Source organism: Sorex fumeus, unplaced genomic scaffold, assembly GCF_029834395.1.
Source record: "Sorex fumeus unplaced genomic scaffold, SorFum_2.1 ptg000075l, whole genome shotgun sequence".
In the NCBI taxonomy this organism is placed as follows: Eukaryota; Metazoa; Chordata; class Mammalia; order Eulipotyphla; family Soricidae; genus Sorex; species Sorex fumeus.
Window position 1 is genome coordinate 5,607,567 of NW_026606132.1, and position 23,503 is coordinate 5,631,069.

The 23,503-nt window shown below is 43.9% G+C and overlaps 1 protein-coding gene across 2 annotated transcripts in view; it reads right to left on the reverse strand.

Annotated features, from left to right (window-relative positions):
• Positions 1–2,126, reverse strand: part of MOSPD1 (motile sperm domain containing 1) — a 57,096-nt gene extending 54,970 nt beyond the window's left edge. For both annotated transcript variants that reach the window (XM_056130305.1, XM_056130306.1), the window contains exon 1: positions 2,010–2,126. The gene's annotated coding sequence lies outside the window, so the exon portion shown is untranslated. The remainder of the gene's footprint in view (positions 1–2,009) is intronic.
• Between the last annotated feature and the right edge of the window lie 21,377 nt (positions 2,127–23,503).

Consider the following 23,503-nt stretch of genomic DNA (forward strand, 5'->3'; position numbering starts at 1 on the left):
GGTGTGGCTCAAAAACTAAGTAAAAAAATTGTACTAATTTTTGAAATTTGAGATCTATAAGGAACTCTAGAGATTAAAACAAGACTTACTTATTACTTATTACAGATGAAGAGACAGAGGGCCTCAAAAAGCAATTCACTAAATTTGTTATAGAGAAAAATTCTTCAAAATGCAAAATAGGTGCAAAGCAGAGCCAACAATGAGAATACCGTGCCTTTGCTAACTTTCAAACAAGCCTTAAAAGTCCCCTCTTTTTCATCTTCAAACTTTTTTTTTTAAAAAAAAGGGAACAAATTGCTTATCAGGTTATTAGAAGAGGAGGAAGCTGTTCTTGTAGTTTCTTGGTCTTGTTTTTTGAAACTGGAGTTAAATGTAAATGCTCCATAAAGAATTTTTTAAAAATTTTTGAATAGGAACTGTGCATGAACAATGTAAGGATAAGAAATCATTACTATATAATCTATTGATTATATTTACTACCTTGCCTATAAAGGGGCAATTATATCGAATAATGTCCATTATGTTGAATTCTATAGTAGATGTAAAAGGAATCTACTACAAATTATCCCTCAGAGATTTGGAAAGCTCCACATTTTCAAATGTCCTGATACTTAAGTAAACCTCTTACTCTGAAAGTTCTGGAAATGCTGTTAAAAACGAGTTTCATCTCACATCCTGTTTGGCTATGGAGACGTTAACAACTCGAAAGGCACCTTTGGCCCCATTTCGTGTTTCCCAAACTTTGGCTCTGGATTATACCCAATATATGTCTAATCTGAAAGTTGGTGTCTGCACCCTCCTCAATTTGTCTGAGTGCACGGTTTTTACAGGCGGAGGGGTCTCCCAGCAAAACTCTCATCATGAAGAATCTATTCAATCCCATGTGTGCCCTGTCTGAAAATAAGGACTGTTCCACTTCTGTCTGGAACTCACATTATGAAGGCAGTGCATTCTGCAAGCACAGAACTGCTTTAAAAGGCGAGAGCCAAAGAGCCCAATGTTCAGTTTGTGTCCTCCTCTTTCCCTCAAAGGTTAAAAAAAAAAAACCCGGGTCTCTTTCGTTTCACATTTTGCCCTCTCGCTCCCCGACGTGAAGTCTCTCCGAGTGGACTGGGGCGGAAACGCGCCTTCGGTCGGGAAAGGACAGACGGCAGGTAACTTGACCGAGAAGGGAAACCACATCACATCGATTACGTGCTGGAGAGGGAGTCTAAATCGGACTGTCCAGAGTTCAGCTCCACCTGACTGGGGCCCGGCCTCTTCCAGCCCTCGTCCCCAGTCCCGGCCGGCTCCATGTGAAACCGGTCATGTGAGCCTGTTTACAGCCGAGCAGCAGGTGCAACCATTAGGCTCCGCACGGACACGGAGGTCCAGGAAGGGGGAAGCATACAGGCCACTTAACCCCTACCCCACCCCTATTATTCCAAGAAGGCCGTCCCCCTCCCTCCTTGCCTTTCCGCCCCACTTTCATCCCCCACCCCACCCCAGCCTTCCCGGGGCGCCGCGCCTGCAGGTGCGCGGGTTTCCTTCCAGCGACTCGTTGGGGGGAACCGGCCGGGCTGGAGGAAGGGCGAGGACCGTGTCCATCTCCCCCCCACCCCACCCCACCCTCAGCAACATCCGCCAGAGTTTGTCCCAGGAGTCGCATCCCCGGGGCAACCTAACTCTGCCGGGCAGCCGCCGGGAGGATCCCAAACCTGCCGCCTCCGCCCGGGCGGGAGCACCAGGCACCAAAGGGGGGCCAGCCGGAGCCTGGGATCGGGAACCACGGGCTACGGGACAACTGACAGTCGGAGATTCGGAGCAGAAAGGACTCGGGCTCTGCCTGTTCCCCGCCTCCCACCCGCATCCTGGCGCCCCGGCGCCCCGGCGCCCAGCTGTCAGTCATGCAAGGCAAGCTCTTGGGGCAGGGTGCGGCTCATTCTTTCCGCGGGGTCTCTCGGCCACGTAACTTCCACGTTTCCCCGAAGTCGGAGGAAGTGGGTGACAGGACGGTGGGGGACTCTCACCTCGGCAACACCGGCTCCTCGGAAAGCAGCTGCGACTGCTCCTCCGGTCCTTTGTCAGCGTCTCTAAGCTGCACTGCCTGCTGGGATACCGGAGGACTCAAATGCCACCTCTCTCCGCCCTCGAGGATGAGCTGCGGCTGGGGGGTGGGTGGGAAGACGGGGAGAAGGTGGAGCCGGGGGCGGGGCCAGAGCCGGGGGCGGGCCAACCCCGCAACCACCTGGCCTTGGGAGTTTCTGCCTTCCACGCCGAGCTGCAAACTTCCTTATCCGACTCGGATCTACTCTATTGCAGTCAGGCTGGGCCTGGAAGAGAGACTTGCAGAGAGACCTCTCTCGGTGCACGTGTTCAGCTGCCACCCTTGACTCCTGTCTCATTTCCGTATGCAACACTCACACACATCCCCTGGGTCCCCTTGGCCAGTTGAGCCCTACAAGTCTTATTGACCTCCTCTTTCTCCACCGCATTCCCCATGCTACAGACTCTGTTTAGGCTCCAGGACTTTTTATTCTCCGGTGAACCCCTGGCTGGACTCTCTCCAGCTAGTCTGCCCCTTTGGCTATCCCTAAGCCATCACCCAGACAGTAATCAGAGGCATTGAACTAAGATGTGAGGTGCTCTTCTGAAAACATTTCAATTAGGAATCCCTATACCTCCTGAGCATGGTATATATAGGCTCCTTTACATACCATGTTGTGCACCCAATACTCTATCCCAGTAAACTGCTCTTCCGGGGATACCTGGCACAACTCAACCAGCACCAACTGCCCCAAATATTTCTCCCTGGAAGGATGCCATACTGCCAGTTATTTCACAGGCCTCTTGGAAGATCATTAAAGACAGAATGTTCAAGATTAATGTTTAAGCACAGTGTTTAGAGACAGTTCCATAGCCAGATATATCGTGAGTCAGATATTAGATTAAGCCTAACCTGATGTTGGACTTACTGTATTTTTCCCCTTCAATAGAGTAACTCACTAGTGTTTACTTCTTTGTTTCTGTAACATAGATCCTCAACAACAATGATAAAACTTGAGCAAAAAAAGAGATTAAACGATGATCGGGGCAGGAGTGATAGTACAAGACAAGGTAGGGTGCTTGACTTGCACTCAGCTCACCTGAATTCATCCCTGGCATCCCATATGGTTTCCTGAGCCCACCAGGAGTAATTCCTGAGCACCACCAGATGAGACCCAAACCCAAAAATCAAAAAACAAAACAAAACAAAATGGATGTTCAGAAATGCACAGCAGCCTCAAGTTGCCTCCCCTTAAGCATAAGAACTGAAAAATTCTCTTCAGTTGTCCTGCCCAGGCAATGGATTGCCAGTACATCTTCCCTGGGCTCAGGCTTCTGGTGCCTTTACTCAGATTCCCTCATGGCCTTCTCTCTTTGGCATATCTACTTGTCTTTCCAGGCCTAGTGCAAATGCCAGTTCCTCTGATAAACTTTCCAGCATCTTCCTTGAGAACTTATGAATTCCTGCTCATAACAACATGGCAGGTTGTTATTCTTATTTTTTTGTAATTCTTCCTGGTTGGTCATGCATAGGTTGTCTGTCTCGCCTGTCTAGACTAAAATTTCCTAAAATTGACCCATCATACAATGTCTGGTGTAGAACTAACATCAGTAAAGCTGGGTGAAATGAAATCTTTGCTTTCCACTCAGATTCATGAAAAGCTCTAAATAGGCCCAAAAAGGATCCTAAGCACACTCTGTTCAACAACTAGCCTCCCTTCACGAGGACATCATCTTGATCCAGTCACATGTCATTTTGCAAACGCAAACTGATTAGGCAGCAGAGTGTTGCAAAAGGACCAAAGCATGTACTTCCCTTGCAGGTCAGACTGGTTTGTGGTATTATATGTGGTTGTGGAAAATGTAACTAGTGTAATTCACATAAGAATCCAGCATAAACAAACTTCATGGCACCATGGAATTTGCAAATGCAGACATATCTCCCACCTTTGGGAAGCTATATCCCCCTAAATGCTGCAGCCTAACTTTGGGCTCCACATTCCTTCAGACCTTGTATATTGTGTTGTTCTAAGGAATTCTCTTGGAAGAGTGGAATTCTCTTGCTTTGTGTTGTTTTTGTTTCTTAAATGCATATTTACTTTCTCTTCCATCATATTACAAGCTACACTCTTATTGGGAATTTCCCCTCCCTAAAATAGAAACAAGAATCCTTGGTCAATCTAGTTTACTAGGCTGTTTTTTTAGGTCTATGGAAAGACACACATATGTACATATATATGTGTGTGTGTGTGTGTGTGTGTGTATGTGTGTGTGTGCGTGTATGTACGTATATAGTATATAATGTATGTGATACATAGGATATTTATGCATACCACTTTGTAAATGTAAGGTCATTTTATTTTTTTTCTTTCTTTTTATTTATTTCTAATACCCATCCCTCCACCAGTGCCCATTTCCCACCACCACGGATCCCAGTATCCCTCCCACCCCCCAGTGTAAGATCATTTTAAATAATAGTTTTGTTCTATTTATGAATTTGGGAGCCACACAGGTGGTGCTTAGTGTCTCTTCTAGGTTCTGTGCTCAGGGATCACTTCTGGTCGTTCTCAGCAGGGGTGGGCGGGGGAACCATTTGAAGTGCCAGGGATCCAACTGAATTTGACTGACTGTAAGTCAAGTACTGTATTCCCTTTGCGATCTCTCTGGCTCCATGTTTATCTGTCTGTTTGTTTTGTGGTGCCTGGGATTGCAACCAGGATCTCACACACACAAGTCAAGTGTTCTACTGTGAATCACATCCCTGGTCCTTACTATTATGTCTTTAAAACATCTTTATACACTCACTTCCCTTGTAAGGCCCCATTTTCGATTTTTGGTATTACCCCCCCCAACAAAACAAAACATATTTATACTACTTTTGTATATATGTTTGAAAGTCCACATTAAAAAATAAACAAAGTCTTTATTTATTTTGCTTTTGGGGCCACACCTAGGAAGCTACTCCCAGCTTCTTGCTCTGGGTCACTCCCAGCTGTACTTCTCAACCATGTGGTTCTGAGATCAAAACTGGGCCTGCTACCAGCAAAGTGTGTGCTCAAGCCCTTTAAGCTATCTCTCTGTCAAAGCCTAATTTGCAAATTATCGGTGATAATGCTTTTAATCATATTTTCCCAAAGTTGCCTGGGAACTTTGTCAAAGTTGACTCTCCTAGAGAAATCAGAGAGCTCAAAGGTTCAATCCCCAGCACCTCTTGGAAAGATCCAAAGCACCTAGTTGGGAGTAACCCCTAAGCCCTACTGGCTATGGCCCAAAAAAAGAATCTCCTAAGCACCTTGTCAAATACAAAATCCTAATTTGTTTTTATATAGGCTTTATCACTTAGTTATAATTGATTAAATGATAGGGCATTGGTAGCTAATTCAGTCTCCAGTCCCACTTCTTTACCAGTCAGGTGGGGTGGGACTAAAAGTTCCAACCCTCCAATCATATGGTTGCTGCCCTTGGCAACCAGCCCATCTCCAGGGACTTTCTAAAACTCTCCTCATTAACATAAACTCAGGTGTGGATGAAATGGATTAGGGTGATTATCAGAACATCTTTCTTTGCTCTTATCACTTAGGAAATTCCAAAGATTTTAGGAGCTTGGTGCCAAGAACTGGGAGGGATTAAGTGCAATTAAGTGTGACAGCAGGTGACTTTTTTCTTTCAGTGAAGCAAGATAGTTTTTAGTGAGCCTTATTTAGAAAGATTAAAGGGAGAGAAAGAGAGGAGTACATTCTTGAGAGAGAAGACAAGAGACAACATGGGCTTCTACAGGGGAGAAATAGGCAAGCAAAAGAAACATAGATGAGCAAGCGAAATACGTGTCCAGTGGAGAACACGCACGGGCTTGAAGCCAACACCAGGAGACTCTTATCCTCAGGCAAGTCTGGGAGTCGGTGCTATTTGTTATTCACAAATCAGAATGAATGAGTTTGGAAATCTTCCTGGGGAAGAACTTTCACGGGTAGTTAGTGGCCTGACCAGGTGTGCTCAAAAGTGACTCTTGATGTTAGTGCTCATGGGGTATCTGGGCTCGAAACCGGGTTAGCTGTAAGTAACACAAGACCTTAACCCTGGTACTATCTCTGCTCCCTGAGAAGGACTTTCAGAAGAGGAGAAATGAAAAATCAGAGCAGAATTTGAAAGGAAGCTCCAGTAAGGCACAGGAACTTCAATGGGCATTAGCTTGATACCTGCATCCAGATCTGGATGACGTTTGGTTGACCATGATGAACCACATATATTAAGGTGGCTGTTGCCAGTGGCTTGGTAAAGTGAAAAACAAGGGAGGTAGACTTGAGAAAAGAGAGCTTCCACTCTTTGCTCAACCCACCGCAGCCACCCACGCTCAGGGAAATGCTTGGCTTAGGTCAGAACTGGTAACGTCTGCTAGGAACACCTACACAGCACGGATGCTTACGTCTCACCAGTCCCATGAGGCAGCTATGAAGCTGTGCCTAAAGTCTCCTTGTTCTGTACCGCGTGGGAGATGGTGGCTGCCGTTACCATGAAAATGGATTTTCCTGATCAGAAGGGTTCTTAAGAAATGTAGGAAATATTTACATATAAAACTCAGACGGTTGGGGCTGGAGTGATAGCACAGCGGGTAGGGTGTTTGCCTAGCACACGGTCAACCCAGGTTGAATTCCCAGCATCCCATATGGTCCCTTGAGCACCCCCAAGAATAATTCCTGAGTGTATGAGCCAGGAGTAACCCCTCTGCATCACCGGGTGTGACCCCCCCCCCAAAAATTCAGAAGGTTAAGCAGTTTATTGTACAGTTAAATACATGGGTTTGGGTTCCTTCCCATGTCCAGGACTCTCCTTTCACCCATGTGCAATGTCACTCATCCTGCCTCACTATGCCTTGCATGACTTCTTATGTGTCCTGTCCCCTGCTTTCTGCTTGACTCCGGTGGATGATGGCCTGGTCTTGTTCTGACACTTTTCTCTAGCCAGTGTGTGCTTTCCTAGTCTGAAATCTTGTTGCTGAGCCTCTCTGACTGCACCTCAGCAGTACCCTGTCATCCTCTTTTATTTATTTATTTATTTATTTATTTATTGCTTTTTTTTGGGGGGGGGTCACACCTTGTGATGCACAGGGGTTACTCCTGGCTCATGAACTCAGAAATTACTCCTGGCAGTGCTCGGGGGACCATATAGGATGGTGGGACTCGAACCCGGGTCGGCCGCATGCAAAGCAAACACCCTACCCGCTGTGCTATCGCTCCAGCCCCCATCCTCATTTTTAAGTCTCTCCACCGCCATGTGCACTTGAGTGAGATGCCTGTGCTCTGTACTTGTGACTGGACTTCTCTTGAACTATATCTCAGCAGTTTCCTGATGCCTCAGCTCTCCTTGGTCTCCAGCTACAGCCACATACACGGGATCCCTGTGCTCTACACCTGTGCCTGAACCTCTCTCAGACTGGACCCCAGCACTTTCTTGCTGCCTTAGCTTTTCTTCATCATAGCCATAGCCAAATGTGGGGGACATCCCTGTGCTCTCTCTATACCTATTGCTGGGCCTCTCTTGGACCGTATCATAGTGATTCTCTATTGTCCTTTTCAACTTTTCAAGTTTCCAGCTACCGCTCTGCACTTGGTTGAGACTCCTGTGCTCAATACCTTGTTAGCGCCTTTTGAGCCCTTCCTGCTTGGGCCAATGAGCCCTGCCTGTATTCTGCCATCTCTCTGGATGTTCCAGCCCTACCTGATCCTACAGTAGGTGAGTCTGCAAAAAGAGTGTCTGATTAGGGCTTCCTTTTACCTGCTGTTCTCTCCAGCTATCCCATTGTCTATTTTTATTAGAAGCCTTTTCGATGGGCAAAATTTAAACTGACCAATTAAATTCACCTGGCACTTCATTTTTCCTTCCCTGATCTATCACCTGCCACCCGATTTCTCAGAGAACTGTGGAATGAGGGTGGAGTGGGGAGTTCCTCTCTGCAGGAAAGAAAAGTCAGTCCTAACCTCACTCAACACAGACATTCCAGGTCTGTTGCCTTTCCCTCAAAGAAAATAATTTCAGGAGGAGGCAAAATAGTGAAACAAGATAGAGTGTACTGAATGACTTACTTAGAAAGATATGAGGTGGGAGAAGGAAAAGAATAGATATTTAAGAAAGAACACAAGCCTCTCTAGAGTGTAAAAAAGCAAGCAAAGAGACACCAGCAAGTGAGACGTGTTCAAAAGAAAACATGGGCTTGAAAAGCAAGACCAAATAGCTTTCAGGAGAAGCGTAAATACAATTCCTCCAAATAGTATTTTCCTGGAGTTCTGCATACATGAAAGTTAATCTGGGCATTGTAACAGGAAAGCTTGGCACTGCTGATGGTCTTTGCATATCTCATCCTTTTGATCATCTTTTCAGATTATCAATTTCCTTCTGCAGCTTCTTCTGTCCTGAGTGGACAGGACATCCACCTTCTCTGGGTGGATGCCTCAGTTTCTCTTCTCCCAAGAGCTCAGGATTTGCATGCAAAAGAGATGTGGTCTTCATGCTTTAAGGCTACTTCAGGGCTAGCTAGGCAATTTCTTGTTTTATTTTTTTTTCCCAAAAGTACATTACCAGGGACCCCTACCGACCTGCCCGCAACAGTGTCAAAAGACCCTGTAGCCAAGGTGTGTGGTAAGCTATGTTATCTATGTCTGTATAATTGTGCTCTAGGACATTCATTCCGTACACAATGAAATTGCCTAGTGACACATTTCTCAGACTGCATGCCCCGTTGTTAAGCGACAGCACGAGTCTATAGGCAATATCTTCCCCTTGAATTTCCATGTCCTTGTCTCCAGCCCTCAGAACCTAGCTTCCAAACAAATTATCTGCATTTGCCCTAAGGTCACTATCTGAAATCCAAGTGTTTGAGAGTGGCTTTTACAATCTCAATTCCATCAGAGCCTCCCGAGCATTTTCCCCGGGCCATGGGGGCTTTGCCAGCCAGGATTTCTCTTCAACCCCTCTCTTCAGACTTCCTCCTAGCATCCTGGGCTGGTCCCTCTTCACAGCAGTTCAACCCTGTATCATCATTAATTTTCCTCCTGTGTCAGAGGTGCTGAGGCTGGCCTTGGTTTCTTCTACCTTTCCACATCTCCCAGGCAGGACATCATGCCAGATGGACTTTTTCTTTTTTTAAGTAGACTCATTTTTAATTAAGGAAACTTACTTAGAGGAATGTGAGGGGAGATAAAGAAAGAGATCTGTGTTTAAGAAAGAACACGGGCTTCTCCAGAGGGAAAAACAGTCAGGAATATACATCTCAAGCCAAGATTTGAGTCAGTCCAGGGTGGAAAATGCACTCCGGATGGATTTTGAGCCGACTGGTGAAATAAACAGTGCAGTCTTCTGCGCCCGCGCCTGGGTGTTCCTTCCCGGGGCCCCTTGGAGGGGAGCGGGTTGAGCTTTCCTCCCCGCCCCGACCAGGGCTCCGGCAGCCGAAGACCTCCAGGACCAGCCACCACCATGCTGAGACCACTCTCCGCACACATGAAGGTACTGGCAGAGGGACAAAGCCACGCGGGTTCCGGGGCCGAGACCTCCAAGCCTACTCGGATTGGAGTCGAGCATCTTACACCCAGATCCTCCAAATTCCAGTAGGCGGGGGTCACACCCACCACCTGGCCCCCTGGCGCCGTGTAATCCCATCAGTGGCCAAGACTCAGAGACTATAAAATCCAGACATCTTATCAGAACTTTTTTTTTATGACATCTTATTGTCTCATTCCTACTTTGGACAAACTTGCAGGCTATCGAATGTAGCCTGCCCACATGGCAGAGTCTGGCAAACTCCCCGTGGCATACCAAATATGCCAAATACCAGTAACAATGATGGGTCTCATTCTCCTAAAGAGCCTTGAATATAATCTCAGGGCTAGGATGAAAGAGACGTTACTGGGGCCTGCTCGAGGCAATCGACGAATAACAGGTGAAATAAATAGTTGACAGACTGCCTCACCTACTCGTCCAGAATCTCAGTGAGGCCAAAGGCAGCCACATTTTAACTCTATAGCCTCATGTCCTGGCCTCAGGCCATACACTCATAGGTCAACAACCATTTGTGAAAGAACTGCTGGTCTCCCTTCACTGTTGCTAGAGCCTAAATTAGCTGTATTAAGAGATATGAGTTCTGGTAGGCATTGGCTCTGGCAGTTTGTTTTTTCAAGATTCATGATTCTTTATTTATTAATTTATCCAGAAATACTTATTGACATTGTTTATGGGCAAAACATTATTCTTGAGATTATTTCTTTTTCTTTTTATTGCAAAGTAACTTTCAATTTATTTTATTTTATTTTTATTAGTGAATCACCATGAGGCACAGTTACATATTTACAAACTTTCGTGCTTGTGTTTCAGTCATACAATGATCAAGTACCAATCCCTCTACCAGTGCAATTCTCCACCACCAATGATCCCAGTACATTCCCACATCCCCACCACCCCACCCCGCCTCTATGGCAGGGCATTCCCTTTTGCTCTCTCTCTCCTTTTGGGTGTTGTGGTTTGCAATAGAGGTATTGAGTGGCCATCGTGTTTCGGCACGCATCTCCCAACTCTAGTGGGTCCTTCAAACACCCTATATTTGGTCTTTCCTAGCAGTTTTAAGCTAGGATTCTAGGAAAGTCTGTTGCTTTTATATCTTTATATATAATATACTTTATATACTTTTGTTGCTTTTATTGCTGAGGCACTGGGGAGGTTTCCACACCCAATGGTGGACAGGAGGCAGTGGTTCTGGATGGGGGTAGGGGGAAATCACTCAGTTCAGTACCAGGGATCAAATCCAGGTTCTGAGACACATAAAGCCGATAATATGTTACTTGAACCACCGCCCTGGCTAGGTTCACTCATTTTGATCCACTGTTAGATTGAGAAGGACCTTCTGAGAGGAGTGTGTAATATTGTTGCATTCTCTGATAACTTGAAGCAAGGGCTGGGATTAGAAAACATGGCTCAAATAGAGCTGAGAACCAGCAAGGCTTTGGCCATATTCTCCTCCACAGATGTAGGATAACACTGTTTTGTCCTTTCTGCATAGCTTCACGTAGTTTAGGTTTATTAGGTTGCTCCCATCACAGTGCTCCCATTTCTCTGTTTATTTGTAACTTTCTTTGTGCTCTGTTGACTTGTAAATATTGTTTTTCTCTTCTCCCTAAGTCCTTTGCATAGTTTATTTTTGCATAGTCCTTTGCAATGTCCTTTTTGTATGGATACAAGAAGACAGCATATACTATGCTTTTGTAATGTAACTCTCAGTGATATTTTCCTCCTGGGCATCTGTTCTCCCACCTAAGCCTCAGTTGTCCTTACTTCCTAGCGCCCCCAAAAGCAGGGTCCTGATGAGGGACTGGATGGAACCAGGGCAAGCGGTAAGCTATGTGCTACCCTGGCATCAAGATGGGCCTGGCCAAAGTGCCATAATGCTTAACTGTAAGTTAAGAGCTTGGTCATGGACAAATGCTGTCATGATCCAAAAAGCAATAACTAGATTTGGGCCCTGCTAGGGTTAGGAGTGATTAATCTGGCCTGAGCGCTGTAGTCTGAGTCTGTGGCAAGATGTTCCCCGGAGAGCTGCCCTACAAGCCTCAATGTTACCTCTTATTGTGTCCATACAAAATAACTAGTATTGAGATGTTGATAGAGTTATTGGACTAGGGAAAGGAGAAAAACACCTTAAGGGGTGTTTTGCCCTCAGGAAGGGCTTTCTTATGTTGATTTTGCTACCTGACTGGGTGCAGTGTCAGCGCAGAGTGCAGGGCAGTTGGAGGCAAGAGAGCTGAAGATAGGAGAGAGCAGGGAGGCAAGATGGACCTCAGAGAGGCTAGCACGGGGGGACAGAGAGAGAAGGATGTAGAGGAATACAGGAGCAGGCACGTGGAGAGAGAGAGTCCAGGCTGCGAGATGGAGCATGGAGAGATAAGCAGGAGAGACAGGAGGAGACGGGAATGAGGAGCAGTGGAGACTAGAATGGGAGGCTCAGGGAGATTGGGGCAGGCGCATGGGAAGAATGGAACAAACGGCAACTGATCAATCAACTGGCTTGGCCCTCACTTCGTCCACTGTCTGCCCCACGGCCCAGGCTGCCCTGGCTGCAGGAGCGGCCTGGGCCCACCCCGAATGCGGGAGGCTAAGGGCAGAGCCATTGGGGTCTCCCCCTGGCCGCCCTTAAAGATTTTTTACACACAGACAAGCCAGGATTCTGGCAAATCCAGACATACAAAGGCATTAGAGAGAAAACTTTTTGTTCTAGACTAATCAGACATTTTGGAAACTTTTGCCCAGAGCTCCTCTCCTATTCATTCTAGCCATATCTCATTCTAGAAAACATTCAGTAATAGAAGTAATAATTTTCAATAATTTCAAGCATTTGGTGGCAGAGTTTTAATTGCCTAATGTGCTTTTTGAAAAAATAACAACTGATTGCCATTTTCCCAATAACTAGCTATATGACCTCCTTTTTCCTACTTTGGACAAACTTGCAGGCTATCGAATGTAGCCTGCCCACAGGGCAGAGTCTGGCAAACTCCCTGTGGCGTACCAAATATGCCAAATACCAGTAACAATGATGGGTCTCATTCTCCTAAAGAGCCTTGAATATAATCTCAGGGCTAGGATGAAAGAGACGTTACTGGGGCCTGCTCGAGGCAATCGACGAATAACAGGATGATGAAAAAAAATGAAAAATGACCTCAGAAAAATCCTTGCTTCATCCTAGATCTCCAAAGGTCATTTATTTGTGTGATCGATTCTGTGTCAGGCCTAACCAGGGAATTGTATTCAAAGTCCTGGAAATAGACTTTATCCTGCCCTGATCCAACTTACAAAATCACTATAGAAAAAAAATTATGCAATCTTTTTACCCCATGGCCCATATTTGATTTTATTTTTCAGTTCTGAATCTGAGTCCTTTGTTTGGTCGGAGGCACACCTGCTTAGGGATTACTCCTGGCTCAATGCTCAGAGATCACTCCTGGCAGGGCTCGTGGAACTATATAGGGTGTTGGGGATTGAACCCAGGTCAGATCCAGGCAACACAAGTTCCCTACCTTCTGTAACATCTCTTCCATGCCCCATTTTTATTGATTAAGATTCTGTAGTTTACAATACTGTTCATAATGGTTTCTCATACACATAAATCCAGAACTACAGCCATCATCATTGGACTCACCTCCCTCCCACAATGATCCTAATGACCCTCCCTGTCACTCCCACTACAACTCAATTGCATGGATCAGTTCTCCTATTGTGTTGCCTTTGGCCCTTCATTGATTCCTTGCTGTGTACCTTAAGTCTCACATCTGAGAGAGATCATTCTGTATCTATCCCTTTCCTTTTAACTGATTTCACTCAGCATGAGATCTTCTAGTTCCATCCATGTTGCTAGAAATTGCATGATTTTGTGTTTACTTAAAGCTGCATATTATCTCCTTGTGTATCTATACCACAACTTCCTGATTGGGTTGGGTGGTTTCCAAACTAACTATTGCAATTGTTTCCATATCTTGACTATTGTACTAGATGTGATGATGAGCATAGGTATATATATCCTATATATCCTATCCTACATATATATCCTATCAAATTAATGGTTTTCTGTTTGGAGCATAGATGCTGCATTGTATCACTGAGGTGTATGGCAATTCTATTCCTATTTTTGGATACATCTCCATATTTCTTACCATAGAGGTTAACCAGATGACATTCCTATCAACAATGGATGAAGGTTCCTTTCTTACCACAAACCCACAAACATTGTTTCCAGTCAGCTATAAGCCATATTTTTTTTAAAAAAAAGTGATTGAATTACTGCACTGTAGCACTGTCCTTCCATTGTTCATCGATTTTGCTCAAGCAGGCCCAGTAAGGTCTCCATTGTGAGACTTGTTGTTACTGTGTTTGGCATATCAAATACGTCACGGGGAGTTTGCCAGGCTCTGCCATGCGGGCTAGATACTCTCAGTAGCTTGCTGGGATCTCTGAGAGGGGCGGAGGAATCGAACTCCAGTCAGTCGTGTCGGCAGCGTGCAAGGCAAACGCCCTACCCGCTGTGCTATTGCTCCAGCCGAATTGAATTACTAGTTAGCACAAAATTTATTAAATTGTCTGCTAGATGTCAACATTATACATGAATGATTTGTTTTATTCTTTAATGGGGAAGCCTTTCTCATTCTCCAGAAGTTTAGGGTGATCTCACTGACACCAAGAGGAACCTATGACTTAGTGACCTGTGGACAGAACTAAGGATTTCTCATCTTCTGTTGTGACAACCAAGCCACCTGTATTTTTTTGCACCTGCTAAGTTACAACACTTACACAGGGCTAACTATTCATTGTGCTAGAGAAAGGTGACTAAGACAAGGAGATAGTCTTAAACAGCATTACAGGGTTAAAATATGTCTTTGGCAAAAGCTGGCTTCATGGAAAGGACTCTGAAAGGCAAAAGTTTCCTTTTCAAAAACAAAATTAAACATAACTTGTCAACCTCAAACATGCCTTTCTGAAAGACCTGACTTCCTTATTTTTCCTTTCTTTATGTTCGGGTTAGGGGGCACCACAAACCTTGTAGTGCTCAAGAGCTATTCCTGGCTCTGCTCACGATAACTCCTGGTGGTTCTCACAGACTCTTTTTTATGCAGGTTATAGAACTGGGGTTGGCCACACACGACAAGTGCCTCAAACCCCTGAGCTATCATCTCTCTGACCTCATATTTCCTTCCCCATTGAAAAATCAATGGAAAAGACGGAACTTAAAGCTGTGAAAAAGTTCTTCTGAGTCTTCCCTGATAATGTCCCTAAATGACCTTCCTAATGTTTTGACTTTCTGACCTAAACTACCTTTGATTTTCTGACCTAAATTAAAGATGGCCTTGGAAGTGATTGTGGGTGAGTTACTCACTTTCTCGGGGTCTCTGATATGTATACAGGAGGTATGCATATGATTAATAAACGTATTTCAACTCTTTCTCTTATCAATCTGCTTGATGCCTGTTTGATGATTTGTCCAGCATTTGAAGAGTTGAGAGGGATGTGGGATATTCTCCTTTGTGCCTAAATTGTATGAAGGAAAAAGAACCAAAGACAGTGTCCCTTTTAGATATAGATGATGATTCAGTATGAGGTCTATGAGGCAATATGGTTTATCACGATCACGATCACGACCACCCTGTTGTTCGTCGATTGCCTCGAGCAGGTGCCAGTAACGTCTTCTTCATCCTAGCCCTGAGATTTTATTTTTTTAAAAGTGCCATATTCAAGGCTTTTTCAGGGCTAGGAGAATGAGACCCAGCATTGTTACTGGTATTTGGCATATTGGGTATGCCACGGGGAGTTTGCCAGACTCTGCCGTGTGGGCAGGTTACATTTGGTAGCCTGCCAGTTTGTCACGAGCGGCGCTCGTGGTTTATAGGGGTAAAAATACATGAAATGATGAGCTATGGAAACTGGGTAAGTTGTTTAATTTCTCTGAACTCATTTCCTTCATCTTTGGAACATTCTTTCAGATAAATCCTGAACAGAGGAAATAAGGAATGCTTGCAAACACTAGAATGGAGGTTTGTTAACTTATTCGGTTCATTGCCACCTTTTTAAATTTTTTTTTTATTTCTTGCAAGTGAGTTTTATTTTTTTATTTTTTTTATTTTTATTGGTGAGACACTATGAGGTACAGTTGTAGACTTACAAATTTTTGTGCTTGGGTTTCAATTATACAATGATCAAATACCCATCCCTTCACCAGTGCCCATTTCCCACCACCACGGTTCCCAGTATCCCTCCCACCCCCCATTCCCCCCATCCCACCCTGCCTCTGAAACAGGGCATTCCCTTCTCTCTCTCTCTCTCTCTCTCTCTCTCTCTCTCTCTCTCTCTCTCTCCTATTGGGTGTTGTGGTTGTGGTTTGCAAAAGAGGCAATGAGTGGCAATCATGTTTGCCACCTTTTAAGAAAAAAATCACTGAGAAACACCTACCACTAGAAATCTATTTTCTTTGAGTAAACAGTGTCCCACAATTATACACGAAGTGACTACTGATCCACTGGATCTTTCCAGCATCCCCATGAGTGAATGTATTGGCACAGTGGAAATGGAAGTGTGGTGCACCAGGTGAACTAATTAATTAAACTGATCTTTTTTTTAATTTCTTTTGGGGAGGCATGCCCAGTGGTATTCAAGGACTTACTCCTGGCTCTGCAAATAAAGGTTTTTCCTGAAAATGCCTGGGTATGTGGTGCCAGGGATCAATCCCTGGTTAGCTGCGTGCAAGGTAAGCATTCTACCTCCTGTATTATTGGTCCAGTTCCATTTTAAATCTCACCCATCCAAAAGGTATCCAATCACAATAGGTAATTGGGGCTGGAGCGATAGCACAGCGGTAGGGCATTTGCCTTGCACGCAGCCAACATGGCCGACCCGAGTTCGATTCCTCTGCCCCTCTCGGAGAGCCCGGCAAGCTACCGAGAGTATCTCGCCCGCACGGCAGAGCCTGGCAAGCTCCCCGTGACGTATTCGATATGCCAAACACAGTAACAACAAAGTCTCCAATGGAGACGTTACTGGGCCCGCTCGAGCAAATCGACGAACAACGGGAGGACCTTTACCTTTACCTTAATCATAATAGGTAATAGGTAAACACAATAGGTCTGTAGCACTGTAGCACTGTCTTCACGTTGTTCATCGATTTGCTTGAGCAGGCACTAGTAACATCTCCACTGTGACACTTGTTGTTACTGTTTTTGGCATACCGAATACATCATGGGTAGCTTGCCAGGCATTGCCGTGCGGAAGAGATACTCTCAGTAGCTTGCCAGGCTCTCTGAGAGGGATGGAGGAATCAAACCCAGGTCGGCCGCATGCAAGGCAAATGCCCTAACCGCTGTGCCATCACTCCAGCCCAGTAATCACAATAAGTAATAGTAATGTGGGTGGGAGATAGCAGCAGCTAAAAGGAAGGCCTTGACCAGGCAATCTCTCTGTTCTCTCTCTTTCCCTCCCCTTTCCATCACCAACCCCTTCTCCTCATCCTCCATTCCCACCTCCTCCTCCCAGACAGATGTCAGGACCAAGCAAGGCTCTTACTCCTGGACAGAAGGTAAGACAGCAGGGATCTCTGTACGGAAATTAAAGAAAGATAAGGTGACAGGGACCTGCTGGAACAGGCCTGGAGTGGCCCAGTAACAGGTTACAGAGCAGCAAGCGCCAGTAAATGGATACAGGTGACAAAATTCAGTGTAGGAAAATACACAATGGGATAGAACACAACATGGGAGACAAGGAAATGTTGTCATACGTCAGAGGCAAGAAAGAAAACAGTGAAGAATAAGATTTAGTACATTATACACTGGACAGGACAATGACACTGTAAATGAGTAAAAGGAGAGGCCTGGGAATTGGGGAGGGACCTAAACCCATCTACTTAAACAGTACAAAAACGTCTAACTTCTTATGCTTCTGAGCTTTGTATGCATTTTTTGTACAATGTTCAAGGATCCATGAGTTCAGGAATAAATCCACTCAATTCAGGTATCAACTTGGTTATTGAAACTTTTTAATTTTAACTTTATTTGATCATACCACTGTTGTATCACCCACTTTGGCCTAGATTGTAAAAGGAATTCTGTATTATCATTTATTATATTGTTATTGTTATGAAGAATTAATGAAAGAAAGTAAAAAGAGAAAGGAAGGAATGAGAGAAAAAGAGGGATAGAGAGAGGCGGCAGAGAAAGGGATAGAGATGGAGAGAGTACTTACTGGTTTTTGTTGAGTATTGTAATGGGAGCCAATTCTATCTAATGATTGCTGGTCTCCATACTGGCTTGACTGACCAAGACAGTTGTAAGTTTCAAGACAGTAACCAAGACAGTTCCAGCTCATGTCTCTGCACTCTCCAGGTTATTTCCATCCTTTTAATTCTCATACTTGAGCACTGACATGCTCATACTTGGATACTCATTTTAGTTCTGACCTGCATCAAACCCAGATGGCTTGGTGTTTCACTCCAGAAATCCAGCATGTTTTAACTTTGGTAACTACTGAAAACTCTAAGGGTTGTATGGGAGATCCCACAACATGCCTGAGGAGCTTTCTGTTGTTTTATTATCTCCATCCTTTCATTCTGTTTCTTTTCAAAGCCTATACTTCCTATCCCCAGCCCATTGTGGTTTCTCTCATAAATGGTAGACCACTCTGGGATTTTCTATCTGGTAATCTGGTAGGTACTCAATAAAATATTATTCTATTTAGAACTTAAAACTGAACTAACTTTTTGGGTGCACCCTGTTAAGGGAACATAAAATTTCATTTTGTATTCAGGATGTATAACGTGCACATTCCCCTTATCTAGTCACTTCTTATGAAAACTTAGAAGAGTGTTCTATCATAGCTGACAACAATGTCTTTAAGTGAGCTGACAACAATGTCTTTAAGTGAAGCATGCATGCCACAGCACATCTGGGAAAATTTCATCACAGGGACACAGATGGTTTCAATGATTGGGATGAGTAAGCCACGGCAGGGAGATCCTGCAATCCAACACATACTTAAGACGTAGCTTGTATATAATTAGACTGACTTCATCCCATATTATTTTGTACTTCAAAAGTGATCAGCCCTATAATCCAAGCTTTAAGTATTTTTCTAAGTGTCCACTGCAAATGGCAGGTACACTCTACAGGTAAAGTAGCATTCAAATATGGGTTAAAACCTCAACTTTGACAGTTACTGTGCATGACTTTGGACAAGTTTGTCTCCTGTAGCCCATTTATTTTATTTGTAAATTGGGAGTGTCTATACACATGTTGAGGATCTCTGAATAACTCTACAAAATATACTTTGAATTTTAGCATTTGGAGTGAAATCCGAGTCTAGTTATGTATGGAGTATTGATAACTTTATGAAAGAAATGAAGTCCGATATTTAACACACCAAGCCTACTCATTCAATAAGCCACTTCTAGTTACATGTACCTAAAAAGTGCCTGGTCTTTGAAACACCCTCCCCAATAAAATTGCTTTTAACCAATAAAAACTGCTGCAAATGATTATGTCATCAAAATACAAGTTGGTTGACCAGTCATACTTTTAAGCTGAGCTGTTTGAACTTTGTGACAGTGTGCTCTCTGTGCTGATGAAATGTTTGTGATTACCAGTAGCTTTGTGATTGAAAAGGACCAAGGAGTTTGGACTCTATGGAAACTCTTTACTTTAATGGGGAGTGGACCACACCTGGCTGTTCTCAGGAATTACTCCTGGATCTGTGCTCAGGCATCACTTTTGGTGGTGCCCAGGGAACCAAACGCACGCTGAGGTTTGAACCAGGGTTTGCCATTTGCTAGGCTTAACCCCAGTAATATCTCTTGTAGCCCCACTAGCAGTCTCTGAAAATAGGGCAAGGAAACCCTGCTATGGCGATTCATTTATCAGCAACGTGAAACACCTCCTTATCTTCAATCATCTACCAGTGTTAAAACTCTTTAGTAAAATGCACCGCAATGGAAGTGATGAATTGTAATCATGTTGCCTCATTATTGTTATGACAACCAATAGACTAGTCATATAAAAATCATAAATATTATTGAGATATATATACTAAGTTCCTTCATTTCATTTGTTCGGAATTGTATCTTTAAAAGTAATTTTTTGGAGTGGCCCAAGTAGGGATTAAACTCAGGGCTTCAAACATGCAAGGCAAGTGCCCTACTACTGAACCACAACTGTCCCCTTTATCTTAAAATATTTAAACCATAAATAATACTGACTCTTTTTATTCCATTGATAGTAATCACAAAGTCATTTTTCTATCACAAAGTCATATTACAATGTTGCAAACCTATGTTACCTTAATAACAAAATTGCTCAATGAATAAATAGATGATAAAGTAAAAATAAAGTTTTTGTCCTGTTTAATACTTGTTTTAAGATATCCAGGCATGGGGCTGGAGCAATAACACAGCGCATAGGGCGTTTGCCTTGCACGTGGCCGACCCGGGTTTGATTCCCAGCATCCCATATGGTCCCCGGATTACCGCCAGGGGTGATTCCTGAATGCAGAGCCAGGAGTAACCCCTGAGCATTGCCGGGTGTGACCCTAAAAAGCAAAAGAAAAAGAAAGATATCCAGACATGTCCAGAACCCAACTGCTGCCACGCTCAAGGCCGTTCCACATGCTTGGGCCAAGCTTTACGTATGCGTGAACATATTTCTGGACCACATGGCCACATTCACAGCCGCGTGACACATCATAAGGCAGTTTTCCATAACAGACAATACAAAATATATTATATTGGTTGTGCTTTGGCACAGGGATTGGGCTTGGGATGGAAACATCCCAAATTTGGTGGTGGGAAGTGTAATGGTGGTGGGATTGGTGTTTGAATATTAACTGTAATAAAATATTGTGAACCACCTAATAAAGTAAAAAAAATTTTTTAAAAGATATCCGAGTGTTCTGGAAGAAGCTCCTATGATTTTTAATAACTTGAATTGGAAACTAGGGAAGTTAAGCTCAAAACTACAGACATTTTCTGTCTCTTAAAGAGGTATGGATTTGCACGCTTCTCTGAGGCAGAGATTCCTTTATTGGGAAGAAAGCTATGTGAAATACCTTTTTATTGGGACTCACATCTGAAAGTGTTGGGGAGTTGTGTGGTGCCAGGAGTTCAACCTGGACCTCCAGCATGCAAAGCATGTGCTCCAGCCCATTAAGTAATCTCTTCAGGCTTTGAAATGTTTTTAGTCTAACAAATCATAAAACCATCAGCACTTACGTTCCTCACCCACATTTTATTGTCAGTGATCTCAAGGACTTGATGGGCCTCCCAACCTTAGTTGAATTCCAGAAATCTAAGTCTGGTGCACCCAGAGGCTAGCAAAACTAAATCTAGGATAGGTTACAGACTTACTTTCAAAGTTGCTTCCCCAACTCTAAGTCCATAGGGATATATCTTCACACACACACACATACACACACACACACACACACACCACTTTCCAAGTACATGTCTCACCACAAAACTCTGTTTCCTTCCCTGCTCCTTGAAGAACTACTCTTCTCTCAGCAACCAAACATGTCCAGAATGAAGGGTTGGTTTTTAGAACATCATATGACTAAAACCCAATCATGGGCAACTTTGTAACTGTGTATTCTCAAGGTGATTCAATTGAAACAATGTCCAGCATGCCTTTTCTGGAATGGTTATTACATAGTTTATCACACTCCTTTACATTCTAAACACCTTTTCAGAGCATTTCCCGACCTGCTGAACTTAATAGACATGCTTTTTCCTTTGAGGAAACCATTTTCTTTGTAGCTTAGTTGAATGATGCCAATTTTGTCTCCCAACATGTTCTATAGAAAGGGAATTGGGTGTTGTCCAGATTGAGGATCATCTTTCTTCATCATCACTTTATCCGTTGAGGTTCATATTGTTTGACTGTAATATTACCCATCTTGTCTGCTGTTATTGACTCAACTTCTAACCATTCTGTATCTACTGATGAACTGGCTTTTATAGTCTTTCTACCAAGAGCTCTATTGCCATCATATCCTGGGATGTTTTAAATGCCCATATGAACAAACCACTCATTACCCTGGTCATTACTCTTCTAGCCCTTAACTCCTTGTTTCCAATATTTTTCTTCACTCATGCATTCCAAGGCTTGCACTCTTGGTTATCTTGCAACCAGAAGAAACAGATTTTTATTCAAAATTCTACTTTTGGGGAAGGTGCAAGGGATAGAACCCAGGGCCTCCCATATACCTTCCTCAATATTCTGCTCAGTTCTACATGCCCCTTAGTTATCCTGAGTTTTTCCAATGAGGAGACTTTTGTTTCATTTTGTTTTATTGATACACTCAGTGGTGCTCTGGGACTACTCCTGTTTCTGTGTTCAGGGATTGATCCCTCCCAGTGGTGCTTGGGGAAATATTTGGTGCTGAGGATAGAACTGGGGTCAGCTGCGTGTAAGGCAAGTGCCTTGATCCCTGTATTATCTCTGAAGAGATAAATAAAAAGTCCTAAAGAGACTTTTTAAAAATATTTTTTCTTGAGTTACTGTTTCATTTGTTTTGTGTTTTGTCTTGTTTTTCTGCTTTTTGGGTCACACCCAGCGATGATCAGGGGTTATTCCTGGCTCTGCACTCAGAAATTACTCCTGTAGGTGCTTGGGGGACCATATGAATGCCGAGGATTGAACCTGGCCTGGCCACGTGCAAGGCAAACACCCTACCCGCTGTACTATCGCTCCGGCCCCTGAAGAGACTTTTGACTTGAGTTTTCTTTGGGGAGGAATTTTGCTTGTTTGGGGGGGGGATCACACCTGCTGATGTGTGGGCTTACTCCTGCCTCGGCGCTCAGATTGCACTCCTAGCAGTGCTCAGGGAACCATATGGGATGTCAGCAAGGTGATCACCCTACCCACTGTACTAACTCACCAGTTCTAGCTTTTTTATTTTTATTTATTTTTATTTTTTAAAAATTTTTAATTTATTTTTTTATTTTTTAATTAATTAATTTATTTATTGAATCACTGTGGGAAAAGTTACAAAGCTTTCAGGTTTAAGTCTCGGTTGTGCAAATATCAAACACATTTCCCTTTACCAATACTTATTTTTCACCACGAAGAACCCCAATAAACCCCCCCTCCTAACCCTCCCAATGCCTGTGAGGCAGATGAATTCTAGTTAATACTCTATCTACTTTGACTAGATTCATTGTTTCGATAAAAGATGCACCATTATGATTTAGACTTTACACCCCCAAATCAGACATGCTGAAAAGGCATTGTGAAATAATTTGTTTTCTACAGCTGGTCATGAGAATCAACCAATGTCACACGGCCGTGATAGCAGCCGTGCAATTTTGAATTTCTGGTATTTTACTTATTAACCCTGGAAGTATTTCTGCTGAGAGTCAGATAATTATAAGATTGGTTTCTGTGCTCTGGAGCCATGGTCGTGCCGGAGAGCCGCTCTTGGGGGGCAACTCGTGATCTCGGTAGGGCGTGAAGGACGAGCTGGGAACACCCCCTTCCCATGAGGTTTCAGTTGCCCCATTACGACCAGCTCATACCTGACTTTCCACAAAGCTCCCAAGCGGCTTCCATCTTTCTTTCCAGAGGGAAAAAGGCAGAAGGGACCAACACCCTTTCCCCACCGGCAGGCATGGTGGCGTGGATTAATGCATAGTCCATTCACTTTTCTGCTGCAAGCTGCTGGGCTCTGCATTAAGTCCTTGTGCTTCTGGAGCCATGGACGTGCTGGAGAGCCGCTCGTGGGGGGGAGTTTTTTTATTTTTAAATTGAGATTCTGTGGTTTACAATGCTAACATTAGTGGTTTTTCTTGCACCCAAGCCTAACACCACACCCATTACAAGTGTATGCACTCAATACCAAAGCCCCCCACCATTCAATTGTGTGAATCAGTTCTCTCAACCTTTGAACCTTTGTTGTTACCTGTGTATCATTTTTAACTTATAGG